The 19,877-nt window shown below is 41.6% G+C and overlaps 1 protein-coding gene across 1 annotated transcript in view; it reads right to left on the bottom strand.

Annotated features, from left to right (window-relative positions):
- The window catches only part of CEMIP2 (cell migration inducing hyaluronidase 2), a 182,104-nt gene that overhangs the window by 125,603 nt on the left and 36,624 nt on the right, over positions 1 to 19,877 (bottom strand). The window lies entirely within an intron of this gene.

Here is a 19,877-nt window from a genome sequence, read left to right on the forward strand (position 1 = left end):
ATATATATTTTTTAAAGGAATCAGAAACTCTTTGACCTGGAAAGGATCAACAAGTCCAAATCTCATATTTTACAGATTAGAAGGCTGAGACCCAGAGAGGGTAATTGGATTGTCCAAGTTTCCCTGATTAATTACAAAGCTGGGATCAGAATGCAGATTCATTGACCCTGACCTGCTTTGTCCATTATAGCACACTGCCTTGAGCTAAGTTTTAAGCTACATTTTCATTATAATGAGGTGTTTCTTACTATAAGAAATCTTAAAATAGAAATAAAATCATCTTTCATAGGGTTTTCTTTTCCCATTGCTATTTTGGAACAACTTTTCTGCCTATTTCATCTAAATGATACACTATAAATAATTCAGAAATACAGTGTATGTATTTTTATAAAGGGTGATTTTGCAAATATGTTGAGAAAATCATATGTAGGTAACATTACACTAGTTTACTTAAAATAAAACAACTACAAATCTTTCTTAAAATTGGAAATTTATCTCATCCACTCCATTTATTTGATAAGAAACAAAATGAACTTTTTTTTCTCCTTTATCACCTCTGGTTTTGTGCTAAGATCAAGTACAAATCTTTGGGAGAAATACTAAATTCTGAGTAGAACATATTGTAAATGGCATTGTCATAGGAACTAGAAATACAAAGATGGGTAAGTCATTCTCTTGAGCACCTCAGTCTAGTAGAACAACCTAGCTGTACTCACTCCTTTTGTTTTTTATTTGTCTTTTTGTTTTGGTTTGGTTTTTTGTTTTTTTTTTTTGAGACAGGGTCTTGCTCTGTTGCCCAGGCTGGAGTGCAGTGGCATGATCACAGTGCATTGCAGCCTCACCCTCCAAGGCTCACGTGATCCTCCCACCTCAGCCTCCTGAGTAGCTGGGACCACAGATGCATGTCAACGTGCCTGGCTAGTTTTAAAATTTTTCGTAGAGACAAGGTCTCCCTATATTGGCCAGGCTGGTCTCTAAATCCTAGGCTCAAGTGATTCTCCCACCTTGGCTTCCCAAAGTGCTGGGATTACAGGTGTGAGACACCACGTCCAGCAGAAATATTCTTTATCATCACTGCAAAAGGCAGAATAACCACTTTCCTTCTCTCCAAAACAAACAAACAAAAAATATATATATAGGCCGGGTGCAGTGGCTTACGCCTGTAATCCAAGCACTTTGGGAAGCCAAGGCGGGCGGATCACTTGAGGTCAGGATTTCGAGACCAGCCTGGCTAACATGGTGAAACCCCATCTCTACTAAAAATACAAAAATTAGCAGGGCATGGTGGTGCGTGCCTGTGAGGCCAAAGTGGGAGGATCACTTGAGCCCAGGAGTTGGAGACCAGCCTGGACAACACGGGGAGACCCCACATCTATTTAAAAAGAAAAAAAGAAAGAAGGGAAAAAATAAAGTATAAAGGAGGATATATATATAGGTGATATGAAAGTACTACTCTACTTTATATTAGGGACTTGAGCATCCTTGAATTTTGTTATCCGTGGGGAGTCCTGGAACCAATCCCCTGCAGATATCAAGGGATGATTATTTATGAATCTGTTGCCAATAAAACTAATCCCATACATATATGGTTATCTGCTCTACAATATTTTCATCTGCAAACTGAGTGCAGGATGGTGTCATGGTTTTTGGTATAATTAACAGGAAAAAAAATAAAATGTGCAAAACTAGCTCAAGTGTGATTATCTGGGAACAAAAGAGACTGTCTGTCATTCTTTGCAACCTACTTTGGTTTAAATTAAGAACATTTGGCCAGGCGCAGTGGCTCATGCCTGTAATCCCAGCACTTTGGGAGGCCGAGGCTGGTAGATCACCTGAGATCAGGAGTTCGAGACCAGCCTGGCCAACATGGTGAAACCCCATCTCTACTAAAAATACAAAAATTACCTGGGTATGGTGGCAGGTGCCTGTAATCCCAGCTACTAGCAGGGGCCGATGCAGGAGAATTGCTTGAACCCAGGAGGCAGAGGTTGCAGTGAGCCAAGATCATACCACTGCACTCCAGCCAGGGCAACAGAAAGAGACTCCGTCTCAAAATAAAATAAAACAAAATAAAATAAAATAAATTAAGAACATTTGTGGTAAATCACCTACATTTAAGTGTAGAGGTTGAATGTTAATATTTTTCACCTCTCACCTTGGCAATGATTTTAAAAGCTAACTCCCCACATTAGTGAGGACACTAGGAAATTTGCCCTCTAATATGCCATTGGTAGGAATGTAAATTGGCATAACGCTGGTAAGCAATTTGGCAGTGAATACCAAGTAGAAAATAGTCATGACCTTTGACTCAACAATTTTGCTTTTAAGAATTTGCACACAGCTGGGAACGGTGGCTCATTCTCATAATCCCAGTACTTTGGGAGGCTGAGGTGGGAAGACTGCTTGGGGCCAGGAGTTCGACACCAGCTGGAGCAACATGTTGAAATCCTGTCTCTACAAAAATAAAAATTGAAAAAAGTATCTGGGCATAGTGGCTTATGCCTGTAGTCTCAGCTACTTGAGAGGCTGAGGCAGAGGATTGCTTGAGTCCACGAAGTCGAGGATGCAGTGAGCTATGATCATGCCACTGCACTCCAGCCTGGGCAATATAGCAAGACCCTCTTTGGGAAAAAAAAAAAAGGATTTGCTTATGAAAACAATCAGAGTTGGGGAAAAGTATTTTGATCACGGCATTATTTATAATTACAAAAAACCCTGAAGAACATTTAAGTACCCAACAATAGGAACTGGTTAACTACATTATGGTAAAAGCATAAGATGGAATAGTATAGGCTGCTGAAAATATTGTAAAATAAGATTTAATGGTATGAGAAGATGTTTATTATGTATTTTAAGAGAAAAGAATATCTACACACACACACACACACACACACACACACGCAAACACATAAGATCCATACAAATATCTTTTTTTTTTTTTTTTTTTTTTGAGACGTAGTTTCTCTCTTGCCCAGGCTGGAGTGCAATGGCATGATCTTGGCTCACTCCAGCCTCTGCCTCCCGGGTTCACACAATTCTCCTGCCTCAGCCTCCCGATTAACTGGGACTACAGGTGCCCGCCAACACGCCCGGCTAATTTTTTGTATTTTTAGTAGAGACGGGGTTTCACTGTGTTAGCCAGGGTAATCTCAATCTCCTGACCTCGTGATCCGCCCATCTTGGCCTGCCTAAGTGCTGGGATTACAGGCGTGAGCCACCACACCTGGCCAATTTTTTTTATTTTTAGTAGAGACAAGGTTTCACCATGTCGGCCAGGCTGGTCTCAAACTCCTGACCTCAGGTGATCCACCCACCTCAGCCTCCCAAATTGCTGGGATTACAGGCATGAGCCACTGTGCCTAGCCACAAATATCATTTTTAAAGCTGTAAAGAGTATATAACAAAAATGCCACAATGATTCTCCCTGAATGGTAATATGATGAAGAGTATTTATTTCCTTCTCTGTATTTTTCTGTACTTTCTAAATTTTCTACAATAAATATGTACTATTTTTGTAATTAAGAAAAAGTTATTTCTTTTTTTTTTAAGCCAGACTCTTCTCAGTTGATTGTCCAAATGTGATAAGGGCGTATATTTAAGAGAAAATACGCATCAGTGCTGCAATGTATTCAGAGCACGCTTGCTATTGCAGTTGTGTGCAAACCATTTGCCAAGCCTCAAGCACACCCTTGGCTCTGGAGCTCAGCACAGTTTCCTTTCTGTGAGTAACATTCTATCCAAAAAGGAGCGCCTCAGCAGGCTGTTCCTGGGCCACTAAACCTTCCAACACCCTGTGAGCATAGCAGAAAGGCCAATTCCCCACTGAACCGGCAGATGGTGAAACATCCCCTTGGCTCTTGTACATCCAGACATATTGGTGCAGACACAGCTGCAAAAAGGCAAGCAAGTTCTCCAAGGCCAGGCAAAATTAGTCCTTTCTCAAGGGAGTGCTCTGATATGCCAGCTGGCATTTCCTGCCATGCTCCCAGCCTGTTTCAAGGGTGGATAATGGACAAAAATGGAGAGGGCTTAAACTGAAGGACTGAGTATCTCAACCAGTGCAGAGCTGGGCTTTGAACACCGTGAATACACTGTCAGGAAGTAACAGTCTTTCAGGAAGCAAAGAATTCCATATGACAGCAAAGTAGAAAGAGGCCTGGACTGTGAATTAGGAGCCCTGGGTGCTTGTTACATCTCACAGTCTCCCCTCTTTTCAGTTCCTTCTTCTATAAAATATTGGGGGTGGGCTAGGGAGTCAACAGATGAAGTGAGCTATAAAAGTTGCTTCCAGACTTCAAGACCTTATACTGATTAATAATGAAGTCATGCAATATAGATTTCAGTCAATAAAAATTTACTCAATACCTAGTATGTCTGGCAAGAAGGAGCCAGATAAATAAAACACCGTGGCCACCCACAGGACTCACTGTCCAAAGCATTGGAAAATTTCTTGGTTTCAATATGTATAATTATCCACTATACTATTTATCTAAGATAATGTTTTCCTCAAGATTGAATTTTCTCTGTTGCCAATAAAGTTAATTCCATTTTTGATGAACAATGTGTGTGCTGTATACTGGGAGACAGTATAGGTTTAGGTTAAAAGCATGAATTATAGACTCAGAAAGTCCCAGTTAAATCTTAGCTCCACCATTTCTTAACTGAGTGATCTTCAAAAAATTACTTAAATTCTCTCAGCTTCAGTTTCCTCATCTGCAAAATGGGAATAATAATAGTACTTATTTCTTGGGACTATTGTAGGAAATGAATGACCTGAGTCATTTACATTAAATAAAGTCTCAGTAAATCCCTATTATCTGTTGTTAATATAGGAAGTTTAAAATAATTTTAATATCAGTTTTTAAAAAGCACAAAATCTTGGAATGTTAGATTAAACAAGGGACCTTAGAAATAATCAGTTCCATTTCAATCCTTCGATCCTCCCATTTTACGTAGGGAAGCCATGGACTGAAAGAGGCTGAGTAAGGCCCCAGGGACCCTTTCGAGCTTTTTTTTTTTGGTATATTCTGTTAATTAGGAAATATATTGTGCTTTTCTGAGAAACTGAAAGTATACATACTTGTACATACTTGCAAGTCATATAGAAATTATTTCAATCATTACTATTATTTTGAATTTTCTATCTGCTGCTTACTGAGATTTAACCGCCATTTCAAAGTTTTTCCAAGAATCTGGCATTTTGGCTAAATAGCCCAGTTGGCCCTTGCCCCAGCTTCCCAAAATCCATTGTGATTGATCCAAATGGGCTCAGAATTTCCCTCCTTGTGCATAGATGCCACTTATCTGTTTTTCCATCTTAGTTTTTTTTTCTAGCTACTTTTGGCTATCAGAAAAAAATAATTTAAAGTTTGTACAAGCCAAGTTTGTTTCACTGCCTCCAATCAGACAAAGATACCTTTCCAGAAATCAAGACTGTGGATATACACCCGTGTCTGGAGGACAAGAAGAAGATAGAAGAAAATGGAACTCACAGAGATTAGAGAGAAAGGGAACTGACACTTATCCTGTGCTTTCTGTGTTCCCAAGGATTCACTTGGTCCTCACAACAACCCAGTGAATTAGTCACGACTCTCCCCGCTTCAGGTGAAAAAGCTGAGAGTCAGAGAGCAACTTGCCTGATGCAGCATAGCCAGGAAATGGAGTGGGAACTTGAACCCAGGCCAGCCTATTTCCAAACTCTTTCCGGTAAGTGGGCCACACTCCTCCCATGGTCTTAATGTGATTCAATTGACAGAACGGCTTGGTGGAAAAAATGTAAAAATGAAAACAAATGGTTCCTATAAGATGGTGTAGTCACATATTTGGAGAAGAGAGATCCATTATGCAATTCACTAAAATGTGCTGAATGTCTACTAAGTGTTACCAAAGCACTGAATTTCACTCATTAAAGACTCATCCCAAGTATCGTAAGTCACGTTTCAGTCCTCCCTAATACGGTTTTCTTGTATTATGTATTATGACTCTTGAATGGTCAGAAATGAGAGTAAACTTAACAGATGAAGATGAAGACAGGATTATTATATACATGTTGTTTCTATAAGAACTTTTCTCTAAATCTAATGTCTTTGTAATTGATCGATTCACTGTCCATGGCCTTTTTGAGAGTAAAGGTTTTGTATTCTCTTTCACCTCCCTACCCTGGCTTTTTTTCAAAGCATTTTTCCAGCCCCACTTACAGTTTAGAACAGATGTAGATGCTGGCCTGCTCCCAGAATCTTGCTGCAAAATCATAACTTCACCATTCCCCATGGACTGAGTAGTGCCGAGGTAGAAAATGACTTCAATCCACAGCAGAATCTGTGTTGCTGCCAATCCAATTTAAGCCCAAAGGAGTCACTCCTATTTGTAGCAAGTTTTTTTCATTTCCAGTTTATGCCGAGAATATATAGCACATCATATTTTGATGATTTATAGAGTATATCTGAAGGCCTCTTTCTCCCCAACTGCCCCGACACTTTCATTTGTCAATTTTGCAGACTTGAAGTGCAGCAAAGGAGTAAAGTTTTCAGAAAATCTGAAGAAAACAATAGATCAAGAATATCAGCCAGGCATGGTGGCTCATGCCTGAAATCTCAGCACTTTGGGAGGCCGAGGTGGGTGGATCATGAGGTCAGGAATTCAAGACCAGCCTGGCCAACATGGTGAAACCCCGTCTCTAGTAAAAATACAAAAATTTGCTGGGTGTGGTGGCGGGCGCCTGTAATCCCAGCTACTCAGGAGGCTGAGGCAGAGAATGGCTCGAACTTGGGAGGTAGAGGTTGCAGATCGTGACACTGCACTCCAGCCTGGGAGACACAGCAAGACTCCATCTCAAAAAAAAAAAAAAAATATGTATATATATATATACATATATATATATATATATATCCAGGCACAGTGGCTCATGCCTGTAATCCCAGCACTTTGGGAGCCCGAGGCAGGCGGATCACTTGAGGCCAGGAGTTTGAGACTAGCCTGCCCAACATGGTGAAACCCCATCCCTACTAAAAATACAAAAATTAGCTCAGCTTGGTGGCAGGTGCCTGTAATCCCAGCTACTCGGGAGGCTGAGGCAGAGAGAATTACTTGAACCTGGGAAGTGGAGGTTGCAATGAGCCAAGATTGCACCACTGCACTCCATCCTGGGCGACAGAGTGAGACCCTGCCTCAAAAAAAAAAAAAAAAGAATATCTAGACATGGCTGCCAAGAAAAAGAACATGAACTCAAAGAGAAAATAAAATGGGTCTTTAAGAAAATAACAGCAAATCATTTAAAACATGAGTAAAGTTAGAGCATATGACCTGGAAGATTAACACAAAACAACTTTGGGTTACTCATGTGTACTAATGTCAGCTGTATCATTTCCCTATCACTGATAGGTATAGGAAACTGTACTGTGTTGGTAAAAAGCAGATAAGAAAGGGGATGGCTGTCAGTAACTCAGCCCCATATTACAGTAAAACTACTCCAGAAAACCTCTGGCTCAAAATACTGCAACATACAACAGTGGGAACACAAAGTGACCAAAAAATATTGTTACAACTTTCCATCCCAGAAACATTTAGAGACGACCCACCACGAGATGGCCTTGACCAGGCGTGGCTGAACATCTTCATTATAGCTACAGCAGAAACATCATGTGGTATTCTTATGACAAATTTCAGGGCCCAAAGAAGCTATTCAGGATCCTGTTTTCCACTTGCTTCAATATATTTAAGCTCCTTGAACTATGACATCCTCCCAAATAGGTTCGCTGACTTCCTTCACTAAGGCACCCACCAAATATTTGTTGAGCGCTTACCATGGGTCAGGAACTGTTCAAGGCACTGGACATAGGGTGTTGAACAAGAAAGAAAGACATGATCCTTGCTGTCATGAAGCATTCATTTCAGAGTCATACTTCTTATGTTCACACACAAGTGAAGTGGTATTGGTATTTCAGAGTGAATGTGTTTTATAACCAATATTGATATTTTTCTTCTCTAGAGGCTCCCTTTATTTCTTAGTCACAAAACAAATATTTTTGAAAGATAGCAATGAAAACTTGGAACTTTTAGAAAAGCCGTTTATTGCTAGAAATGGGGTAAGCTTACCTTTTCCTAAAATATCTGTAGAATGAAAACATAATCCAAAAAGGCACACATTCGCCAAGAGTGCAGCACGCTGGTCTTTGACTTACATAACTCTAAGGAAATAACTAGTTAGTTTCTGTTAATGTTTGATGAACTTTGACAAATTAGCACGAAGAATTATATCAAATGAACTGTATGCACTGTCTGAACAAGAGGGATAAGCAAAAAAAAAAAAAATCCTCTCTAACAAGGAATGTTGGACTCAAGCATACTCTCCTAGAGGAGAAAACTGAGACTCCCTAGATGTAAAGCAACTGGCTCTAAAACACAGAATTAGGATAAAGGGAAGGAGGTCACTGGAGCGGCAAGGGCGGGGGTGAGCTTTACAACAAAGAATGATGATCACTAGATTTCAGCTCTGCGTCGATACGGGCTCACTTCCTTCACATGGGGAAACAAATAAAAATAAAAAAAATAGGGAGAGTAGCTAGGAGCCAAGGCTCAGCTGGGAACAACAGGAAGCAGCCGCGAGCTGAGTGCCACTGTGGCCACTTCAAATGGCAGAAGGTGAGAAACCAGCACAGCTGGCAACTAAAAATGAACTTGCAAACACGAGCGGGCAGAAATCAGGATTTCAGCCTTTGGGGATGCAACAGTGAATAAGACATGGGGCCTCTGTTCTGGAGAACTCTGAGATTAGAAGAGGAAATAGATGAATTACACAATGTGATAAAAGGGGAGAAGAGTCAAAATGAGGAACACAGTGAACCCGGGTAGGGAGGCAGATGATTAATTCAGTCCAATAACACAGGTATCATAGAGAAGGGATTATGCTGTGGGTATTGAAGTTATAAACAGGAGTTTTCCAGGGAGACAACTTGGAAAGACCACAGCATTTCAATTTGGAAAAGAGCATGCTCACAGGTAATGAACTAAAATCATGTATTATGGCTGAAGCTTAAACATCAAGGGGGAAAGAGAGTAGATAAATCTAGAGAAGTAGGTAAGGGCTTTGGATATTATTCTGAGGAAAGCCAGTGAAGCATTTTGTTTGTTTGTTTAACTTTGTTTTGAAAATAAATATAAGCGTACAGAAAAGTTGCCACAATAAAAAAGATTATACAACATACCTGTGTACCATTTATCTACTGTTAACATTTTGCCCCATTTTTCATTCCCCCTCTCTTTCTTTCCATATATATATGTAATTTTTGAACCCTTTGAGAGTAAATCGCATACAGCCATTGAAGTGATTTCATTAGCGGGAGAACATGATCAGATTTGTGTTTTAGAACAGTCACTCTTATGGGAGTAGGGAGATCTTCAGGAATATATATCAGAGGCCTGGAACTAAACTAATGAGAAATCAAATGAAGGGTATGTCTGTGGGAATGGAGAGGAGAGAGTACATTCAAGAGAGAAATAAGTTTTGCCCATTGCATGTGGTCTCTGAGGGATGGGGTAAAAAGAGTGGAATCTGAGTTTTGGGACTGGGTAACTGAGTGGTGGAGACCCTGTCAAGACAGAGAATAATAAATACAACGTAAGAAAAATATGAATAGTTTATATCCATTGAATGCTAATTATATGCTAGGCACAGTTCCTAACACTTTAGGTATATTAATCCATTTAATCCTCAAAACAATCCTAACAGGTTTGTTCTTTTATTAACTTCATTTTACAGATGATTTAAACAAAACATGTTTACAGAAAAAAAATTTTTTTAATTAAAAAACGTGTTTTGGCCGGGCGCAGTGGCTCACGCCTGTAATCACAGCACTTTGAGAGGCTGAGGCAGGCAGATAGCTTGAGGTCAGGAGTTTGAGACCAGCCTGGCCAACATGGTGAAACCCAGTCCCTACTAAAAGAACAAAAATTAGTTGGGCGTGGTGGCATGCACCTGTAATCCCAGCTACTCTGGAGACTGAGGCATGAGAATCACTTGAACCCAGAAGATGGAGGATGCAGTGAGCGGAGATCATGCCCCTGCACTTCAGCCTCTGTCTCCCAAAATAAACAAATAAATAAATATGCATGTTTTGAGGAAAAAAATGATAGAGTCATTTTTGGGGACGAAAAGTATAACCTACTCTTTCTAGAAGCTCCTCCAAAAAGATCAAGGGAAATGTGGGGCCATGGGTCAAGGAATTGTCTTGGAAAATTTGGAACATTTAAGTTTCATTCACATCAGGATATAGCTTGCCATGCTCCAAACCTCCAACTTTAGCTTAAATATTGAAGATTACATTCATTTTATATGTAATTTTATGTCTATAATGCTGGCGATTATGTACACATTATATTAATATAACTTTAGCTCACCCAGCAAATAATTAAACCTAAAATACCAAAGAGATGCTTTCAATCAGACATTTCTTTCAAATTAGATAAAACAAAATTAGATGTGGAAATAGGAAATCAATTTTATTTCTATTTTAATTTTCAAAAGGATTTTAAAATCACTGAGAAGAAAAGCAGCATCTTCTGGGCGCCCCCTTGTGGCTTGGATTAATGATTCCCAAATTTGTCTAATGGACAGAAATTACCTGGAGAACTTCATGAAAATAGTTTCCAAGGCTGCATCCACAAATAATCAGAACAGAGTAGAAAGAGATCCATATTTTTGAAAGCTCTCCAAAGAGATTTTGATGACCAGCCACTGTGAAAACCTGCAGCTTAAAAATTCTTTTTTTTTTTTTGAAACAACTTCAGAGCCGGGCGCAGTGGCTCACACCTGTAATCCCAGCACTTGGGGAGGCCAAGGCAGGCAGATCACGAGGTCAGGAGATACAGACCATCCTGGCTAACACAGTGAAGCCTCATCTCTACTAAAAATACAAAAAAAAATTAGCCGGACGTGGTGACACGCGCCTGTAATCCCAGCTACTTGGGAGGCTGAGGCAAGAGAATTGCTTGAACCCGGAGGTGGTTGCAGTAAGCAGGGATCGAGCCGCTGCACTCAAGCCTGCACTGAAATAACTTCAGAAACAAAGATTGTAGAATCAGGAGGAAACTTAGGACTCATTTTGTCCTGTTGTTTCCCTTTACATATGAAAAAACTGCAACCAAACACGTGAAATGGCCTGCTCAAGGTCACAGAGAATGTAAATGTCAAAATCAAGAGCAGAATCTAATGTCTCCTGGCCCTAAATTCAGCATGATTAATTGGAACAATGCTGTTTAATCCAATCTATCTCAACATGTTTATCCCTTAACTCACTGACAGTTCTACAATGCTCCCTACACCCCACATCGCCTCTGACTGAGGAGGGCACAGGCAAAATTGTCAGTGTCTTCTTCGGAGATAATTTTTTCCTTGTTAATATTTGGCATATCATAGATTGATTTTAAGGAGGCACAGAGAAATAAGCCGGAGAAAGTATTTCCTATAGGATGAGCCACTTGAACAAGCTGAGTTTCTTCTCTTCTCCAAGATCTGTCTAGAACTGATACTGGAGGAGTGCTGAGCGAGGACCCTTCCCCACAAATATCGAAGTATTGTCTGTCATTCCACATTAAACATTTATTTCTTTGGGTCTTGAAATTTGAAAGTACATCTGAAATTGAAGCTTCCCAGGGAGGGATGGGGAAGATGTAACAGGAAAAACCACCTTTCTGTCTACCTGTAGGCAAGGATTAGTTAACCAGCTGCAGAAAGATGGGCTAAGGCCCGAGCAAGGTGCTGAGCCAGGAAAGGAATTTGGAAAGTAGAAAAATAGGCCTGACAACATTTGTCTGCCTCATCATTTTGCAAGATCTAGTTTTGTTTATCCCCAATATAATTACATTTCTGAAATTCCTTTGGGTCCTGTCTCAGTGCCCATGTGTACTTGGAGAAGTAGTGAGTACATCGAAAACTCTGATTTCTTAAAAGTCAGTCAGCATCATGGGCATCCCCTGGGAGCTTGTTAAAAATGCAGAAACTTGGGCCCCACCCCAGACCTATTGAAGCAGAATTGGCATTTTGACAAGATCTCCAAGTGACTCAAATTAAGGTTTTGTTTTGTTTTGTTTTGTTTTGTTGTTGTTGTTGTTGTTGTTTTGGAGACGGAGTCTCACTCTATTCCCCAGGCCGGAGTGCAGTGGCGCGATCTTGATTTCGGTTCACTGCAACCTCTGCCTCCCAGATTCAAACGATTCTCCTGCCTCAGCCTCCCAAATAGCTGGGATTACAGGCATCCGCCACCACGCCTGGCTAATTTTTGTATTTTTAGTAAAGATGGGGTTTCGCCATGTTGGCCAGGCTGGTCTGGAACTCCTGATCTCAGGTGATCCACCGCCTCAGCCTCCCAAAGTGCTGGAATTACAGGTGAGCGCCACTGGGCCCAACCTTGCACATTAAGGCTTGAGAAACGCTGCTCTAAAAGATAAGTTTCAGAATCCTGTGGCAGGGTAAGAAACAAAATGTTACTTGTGCAAGTTCAGAGATTTTTCAATTGTATTGAAATCAAAGATTTCATGGGATGTTTCTGTGATTCCAAGAAGCATAATGATATTTTGCTGAAACTGCTGAATGTATACATACTTTGAGAATTAGATCAGAACCCAGTTTCTTCCTCTCTTTCTTTAAATCACACAGTTAACTTCACCTGTGGGGGTGCATTTGTTTCCAAATGCAATCAAAGGGAACTAACACCAAACAGCTCAAGCATTGTCATTTGAAGTAGAAAACGAGGCAGCGGCTCTCAGAAATAATATGTGTGGACTTCAGCAAATTACCTGGTTTTCTTGAATATTAGTCATTATATCAATAAGATGGAGACAATATTGTCTGCCCTGTGTCTCTTCCAAGATCAACAAAGTTCCCAGTCTCCAGAAATGGTGCTGCTGACTAATAAGTGGCTCAAATCAGTAATGTGGGGGCTGCCCTTGACTTCCCACAAGTCCATCCCCAATTATGATCAAGCTTATCGCTTCTCTCAAAATCTTTGTCAACCTAAAGGATGAAGCTGAGGCACACAATATAATTTTGAAGAATTTACTTAAGCCAAAGTGAGGACAGCTGCCCAGGACACACTTCCAACTTTGGGGAATGCTCTGTTCAGCCTTTGCCACAAGCAGGTTTTTTAAAGGCAAAAGGAAACAAAGAATGGGCTAATACAAAATTGTTTGAAAGGAATTCTCATTGGTTTACAGGAATAATATGGATTAATGATTGGGTATACATTGGTGAACTATAGGGTATGAATTATGTGTCCAGCATATGACATTGTTAGGATTTCATGACTACTTGGCATCAGTCAGTATAGAGTCCACAGAGCAAGTGGCTTCCCTGCTTAGCTCAAAGAGGGAATGAGACATGACTGCTGTCACATTTTATTTTAATAATTTTTTTTTCTGTTTTGCAGAGATGGGATCTTGCTGTGTTGCCTAGCTTGGTCTCAGACTCCTGGGCTTAAGCGATCATCCTGCCTTGGCCTTCCAGGTAGCTAGGACTACAGGTGAGTGCCACTATGCCCAGCTAATGTTTATTTTTGTTTTGTTTTGTTTTGAGACAGGGTCTCATTCTGTCACCCAGGCTGGAGTGCAGTGGTGCAATCCCAGCTCACTGCAGCCTCGACTTCCCAGGCTCAAGTGCTCCTCCCACCTCAGCCTCCCCAGAGCTGGGACCACAGGTGTGAGCCACTGCCCCCAACCCAACTAATGTTATTACTTTTAGTAGAGATGGGGTCTCACTATGTTGCCCAGGCTGGTCTCAAATTCCTGGGCTCAAGCAATCTTCTTGTCTCAGCTTCCCAAAGTGTTGGGATTACAGATGTGAGCCATCATACTTAGCCATGCTGTGACATTTCAAATGCTTGAGTTCCTCAGATTAAAAGTTTATTTTCTTTCTTGCCTTCCATTTCTTTTATCTTCACTGTCACTACTCTGGACCAAACCACCATCATATTTTGCCTAAACCATGTCCTCCTTTTGGTGAGTCCTGCCTCTACTGCCCTTCAAATAATCATTTAGCCTGAAACTAGAAGGATTTTTAAAAAAAACACAACTTCGGCCACAAAATTCCCCTATCTCAAACTCTTCAATGGCTTTTTTGTTGTTGTATGTTTGAGATGGGGTCTCACTCTGTTGCCCAGGCTGAAGTGCCTTGGTTAATCACAGCTCACTCCAGCTCAAACTCCTGAGATCAAATTATCCTCCCACCTCAGCCTTCTGATTAGCTAGGACTAAGGTGTGTACCACCATGCCTGGCTAATTTTGAAAATTTTTTTGAGGAGACAGGGTCTCCTTACGTTGCCCAGGCTGACCTCAAACTCCTAGCCTCAAGTGACCTTCCTGCTTTGGCCCTCCAAAATGATAGGATTATAGGCGTGAGCCATCGTGCCTGGTTTCAAAGGCTTTTTTTTAAAAGCCTTTAGGGAAAAGTCCCAAACTCTCATATGACTTATTCTGCCTTCAAATCTGGCCCTTGCCACCTTCTCTACAATATCTTCTCTTGCCACCCTCTAGGTTATATCGCTGTTGAAAATCAGGACTCACAGAACATAATCAGGAAACAGAAGGAAACCAAAATATGCCACCCCAAAATATATTTATTTGTTGTATCTTGATATGGCTATTCAGAGGGGCTGCAGACCACAGGAATAGCTCTGCAAAGCTGTCCTTGTGTAGTGGAGATTTGTATCTGTAGAGGAAATCTGCATTAGTGAGAAACAGCAGACGCAAACAGTCTGTCTCTGAGGCCTCCCTTATCTGTCTTATCCAGATCTAGGAAAGATTAACTCATAGGAGACGCAGACTAAAAGTCAGACACTTTTAAAGGTCTGACAAAGAAACTTTTACCACAAGCGCTCCCATCTAATCTCTCTTTCTCTCTTTCTCTCTCTTTCTCTCCCTTCCCTTCCTTCTTTCTCTGTCTGTCTGTCTGTCTGTCTGTGTCAGTCTGTTGCCCAGGCTGGAGTACAGAATCCTGCTGCACTGCAGTCTTGACCTTTTGAGTTCAAATGATCTTCCCACCTCAGCATCCCAAGTAGCTGGGACCACAGGCATGCACCACCATGCCCAGCTAGTTTTTAAATTGTTTTCTGTACAGACAGAGTCCCACTATATTGCCCAGCTGGTCTCCAACTTCTGGGTTCCTGTGATCTTCCTGCCTCAGCCTCCCAAAATGCTGGGATTATAGGCAAGAGTCACCACCTGGCCCCATCTAATTATTCTGAGTTCTGCTACCTGAGGGACTTCATCTGCATAACAAGACAGTCTTTGCTCACCCTGTATTTCCTCCCCACTCCTACCCATAACCTGTCACTGGGCTCCAAGACTCTATTCTTTTCTGTATAGTATAAAAGCTTCAGTCATCTGGCTTTGCTTTGAGTCTCATATTTGCAGGACACCATGTCCATGTGCACATTATTACATTTGTATCCTTTTTTTCTTGTTAATCTGTCTATTGTCAGTCTATTTTATAGACTCAAATGATCAAACCTTGAGAAGGGGAAAGGAAGAAAATTCCCTTCATCTCTACACAACTTAAATCTATCTCCCACTGTTCCTTTAACCCTTTATCTGACTAATTATTCTCTGACACTTGGATGAAAATGTCAGCAATTTTTTTTTTTTTTTGAGATGGAGTTTCACTCTTGTTGCCCAGGCTGGAGTGCAATGGTGCAATCTCGGCTCACCGAAACCTCCGCATCCTGGGTTCAAGCAATTGTCCTGCCTCAGCCTCCCAAGTAGCTGGGATTACATGCATGCCACCAACTCCGGCTAATTTTATATTTTTAGTAGAGACGGGGTTTCTCCATGTTGGTCAGGCTGGTCTCGAACTCCCAAACTCAGGTGATCCACCTGCCTTGGTCTCCCAAAGTGCTAGGATTATAGGCGTGAGCCACCATTCCCGGCCAGTGTCAGCAATTTTAATGACTTTTTGGTTCTTTTTGGGGAAATAGAAAATACTATAGTCACTTTAAGTAGCAAGCACATTTTCAGTCTAATATTTTATTTTATTTTATTTTATTTTTTATTTTTTATCTTTTTGTGAGACAGAGTCTTGCTCTGTCTCCCAGGCTGGAGTGCAGTGGCGTGATCTCAGCTCACTGCAACCTCTGCCTCCTGGGTTCAAGCCATTCTCCTGCCTCAGCCTCCCAAGTAGCTGGGATTACAGGCACAAGCCACTATACCCAGCTAATTTTTATATTTTTAGTAGAGATAGGGTTTCATCATTTTGGCCAGGCTGGTCTTGAACTCCTGACCTCATGATCCACCTGCCTCAGCCTCCCAAAGTGCTGAGATTACAGGCATGAGCCACCATACCTGGCCTCAGTCTAATATTTTAAAATATCTAGTCCTATATAACCATCAAAATACCAAATTTGATCTCAAACTGTGCCCATCTCCATGCTAGGACCGAAAGTGGACTGGCAGTTTACGGAGGCAAGGGGTGAGTCATGATCTCTTCTTCTCTTTTGCTCCCACTTGGTATTCTCAATTTCCTCAACCTCCTCTGTCATGCACAATCTGGTTTCTGACTCCACTAGGGTGTTGAAGCAGAGGAAGAGATTGGAGGTGGGGAAAGAACTAAAGCTCTTTTCTGGCTATGTTTTGGTAAGATGCCACACCAAACGTAAAAGTCAATCCTCCCCTACTGTTGGCCTCTGTCCTGTCTACAACTGCAGATAACGCTAGCCATTTTGCCTGTACATTTTTCATGTGTAGTATTTTTCTGAAAACAAGGACATTCTCTTACATAACCAGAGTACAATGACCAATACTATTGTCTTACCTAGGGGTTGGCAAACTGTGGTCTGAGACTCAGTCAAATCCAAATCACCATCTATTTTTGCAGGGCTCACCAGCTAAGAATCCTTTCAGATAGTTAAGCACTATTTTTTTTTTTTTTTTTTTTTGAGACGGAGTCTCGCTCTGTCACCCAGGCTGGAGTGCAGTGGCGCTATCTTGGCTCACTGCAAGCTCCACCTCCCAGGTTCACACTATTCTCTTGCCACAGCCTCCCGAGTAGCTGGGACTACAGGCGCCCACCACCGTGCCCAGCTAATTTTTTGTATTTTTAGTAGAGACGGGGTTTCACCATGTTAGCCAGGATGGTCTCGATCTCCTGACCTCATGATTCACCTGCCTCGGACTCCCAAAGTGCTGGGATTACAGGCATGAGCCACCGTGCTTGGCCAGCACTATTTTTTGTTGTTGTTGTTGTTTTTGTTTTGTTTTTGAGACACAGTCTCGCTCTGTCGCCCAGGCTGGAGTGCAGTGGCACTATCTCAGCTCACTGCAACATCCACCTCCCGGGTTCAAGTGATTCTCCTGCTTCAACCTCCTGGGTAGTTGAGACTACAGGCTTGTACCACCACACATGGCTAATTATTTTTATTTTTATTTTTTTAGTAGAGACAGGTTTTCACCATGTTGGCCAGGCTGGTCTTGAACTCCTGACCTCAAGTGATCCGCCCACCTCAGCCTCCCAAAGTGCTGGGATTACAGGTGTGAGCCACCACACCTGGCCATTAGCTGTTTTATTTCAGTGAATGGAAATGTTTGACAGAGAAACAACTTTGGATGCAAATGCTAAATATCAACCATCCGAGCCCCAATTCAGAGGAGCTGTTTTGCCCACATACTGGACAATGGGGGAAAAGTGGGAGGATAAGAACTATGTTCCAATTTTGGCTCTGTCATGATGTTTACCAGCTGCTCAATCTTAAGAATCTTGGCCTCAGTTTTCTTACCTACAAAGCAGGAGTAACAACTCCAACTTCACAGGGTTGTTGTGAGGACAAAATATGAAAAGCAGGTACCAAGTGCTTGGGACATAGTAAGTATTCAGAACATGTTAATTTCCTTCCCCACCATGAAAGAAATAGGTAAGTTTGGCCAGGCGTGGTGGCTCACACCTGTAATCCCAGCACTTTGGGAGGCCGAGGTGGGCGGATCACCTGAGGTCAGGAGTCCAAGACCAGCCTGGCCAACATGGTAAAACCCCATCTCAACTAAAAATACAAACATTAGCCAGGCGTGGTAGCAGGCCTCTGTAATCCCCGCTACTAGGTAGACTGAGGCAGGAGAATCGCTTGAACCTGGGAGGCAGAGGTTGCAGTGAGCAGAGATTGTGCCGCTGCACCACAGCCTGGGTGACAAGAGCAAGAATCATCTCAAAAAAAAAAAAAGAAATAGGTAAGTTTGTGTTCAAAATGCTGTAGAACTGTCACAGTTACTTAGAAACCAAATTTAAGCCTGTGCACTAGTTTAGTGAACTCATTATTTCACTTGACAGATGTTTATTGAATACTTACTATGTACCAGATATTTGCATGATAGATCTGTAGCTTCAACCTCATAAATGAAAAATGGTATCTCTTCTAACCTAATGACAAGATTTCTGACTCAAGCCATGCCCTACATAAGAATGTAGTTACAACAACTTAGGCTCTGGGTAAATAAAATGTTTAATAAATAATGACAATATGACCCTTGGCGCCAGTATGGCATTTAAGGCCATTAATACTCCCTGCTGTCTACTGAGTCATTGCTAAGCTGGGGAAACATGAGTTCCTAAAGGTACCTGGAAGGCTGGTTATGTGACCTCTGGTTGAAATAGATCCCAGTATATATGTCATGTCCAGGATGGGGAGGGAAAGGTTTTAACTCCTGAAAAATGAGATACTACTTTGTTCCAGTTTATGAAAAAGATCTATTGGACTTCATTCCCAGAAACTGTCTCCTGAATGACTTAAGGCAGTGCTAAGGAAACAGCATATTTTAAATTGACTCTTTCTTTGAGCTGAGCTCCAAGTCGCCTAATAAATTTTTAAATTTCCAAAGAGATGCATTCAGAGTGACTCCAAAAAAGATGTTCTAATTTGGGATGTCACTGGCATCAGTGACATAAATCATCACAAACAAAATTGCCGCTTTGACTAATTGTGGGCTGTGTGAAGGATGTCCTCTTTGTCCTCCTTATCTGCTTTCTCCTTATTCACCTTACTGGGTATCGGTTCTCAAAATTAGGGATAAGAATCCAATCTATTCTCTTATTTTTTTTATTTTTTATTTTTTTCAGAAGGAGTCTTGCTCTGTCTGTCACCCAGGCTGGAGTACAGTGGCACGATCTCGACTCACTGCAGCCTCCACCTCCCTGTTTCAAGCAATTCTCTTGCCTCAGCCTCACGAGTCGCTGGGACTACAGGTGTGCGCCACCACACGCAGCTAATTTTTGTATTTTTAGTAGAGATGGGGTTTCACTATGTTGGCCAGGCTGGTCTGGAACTCCTGACCTTGTGATCTGCCCACCTTGGCTTCCCAAAGTGCTGGGATTACAGGCATGAGCCACCGCGCCCAGCTATTCTCCTATTAATAATTCAGATGTTGGGTCATAGAAGTACCATAGGATTTTGGAGCTGGCAACTGGAGCTGGGAGTTGTTGCATGCATTGCCCAAGGCCATATAACTTAGCTCAGTGCTTCTCAAACTGTATCATGTATCAGAATCACCTGGAGGACTTGTTAAAACATAGATTGCTGGGCCCCATCTCCAGGGTTTCTGATCCAGTATGCAATGGGTAGAGTCTGAGAATCTGCATTCCTAGCAAGTTTCCAGGTATTACTGATGCTTCTGGTCCAGGAACTACACTTTGAGAGCCACTGTCTTAGTTAATTGTAGGACAAGGTATAGAAGGCAACTTTCAGACAGTCCCATACTTTCTCCAAGGGGGCTCTTCTTTAGGGTACAGATTTTATGCTAAGATTATAAAAGCCATACTTGTGCCATTACAATAGGAAGGGTTTCTTCTCTTGACATCCTGAAAGGGGAGAATTTCACTGAAGGTAGAGCTAAAAGGATAAGCTTTGGAA

This window comes from Pan paniscus, chromosome 11, assembly GCF_029289425.2.
Source record: "Pan paniscus chromosome 11, NHGRI_mPanPan1-v2.0_pri, whole genome shotgun sequence".
In the NCBI taxonomy this organism is placed as follows: Eukaryota; Metazoa; Chordata; class Mammalia; order Primates; family Hominidae; genus Pan; species Pan paniscus.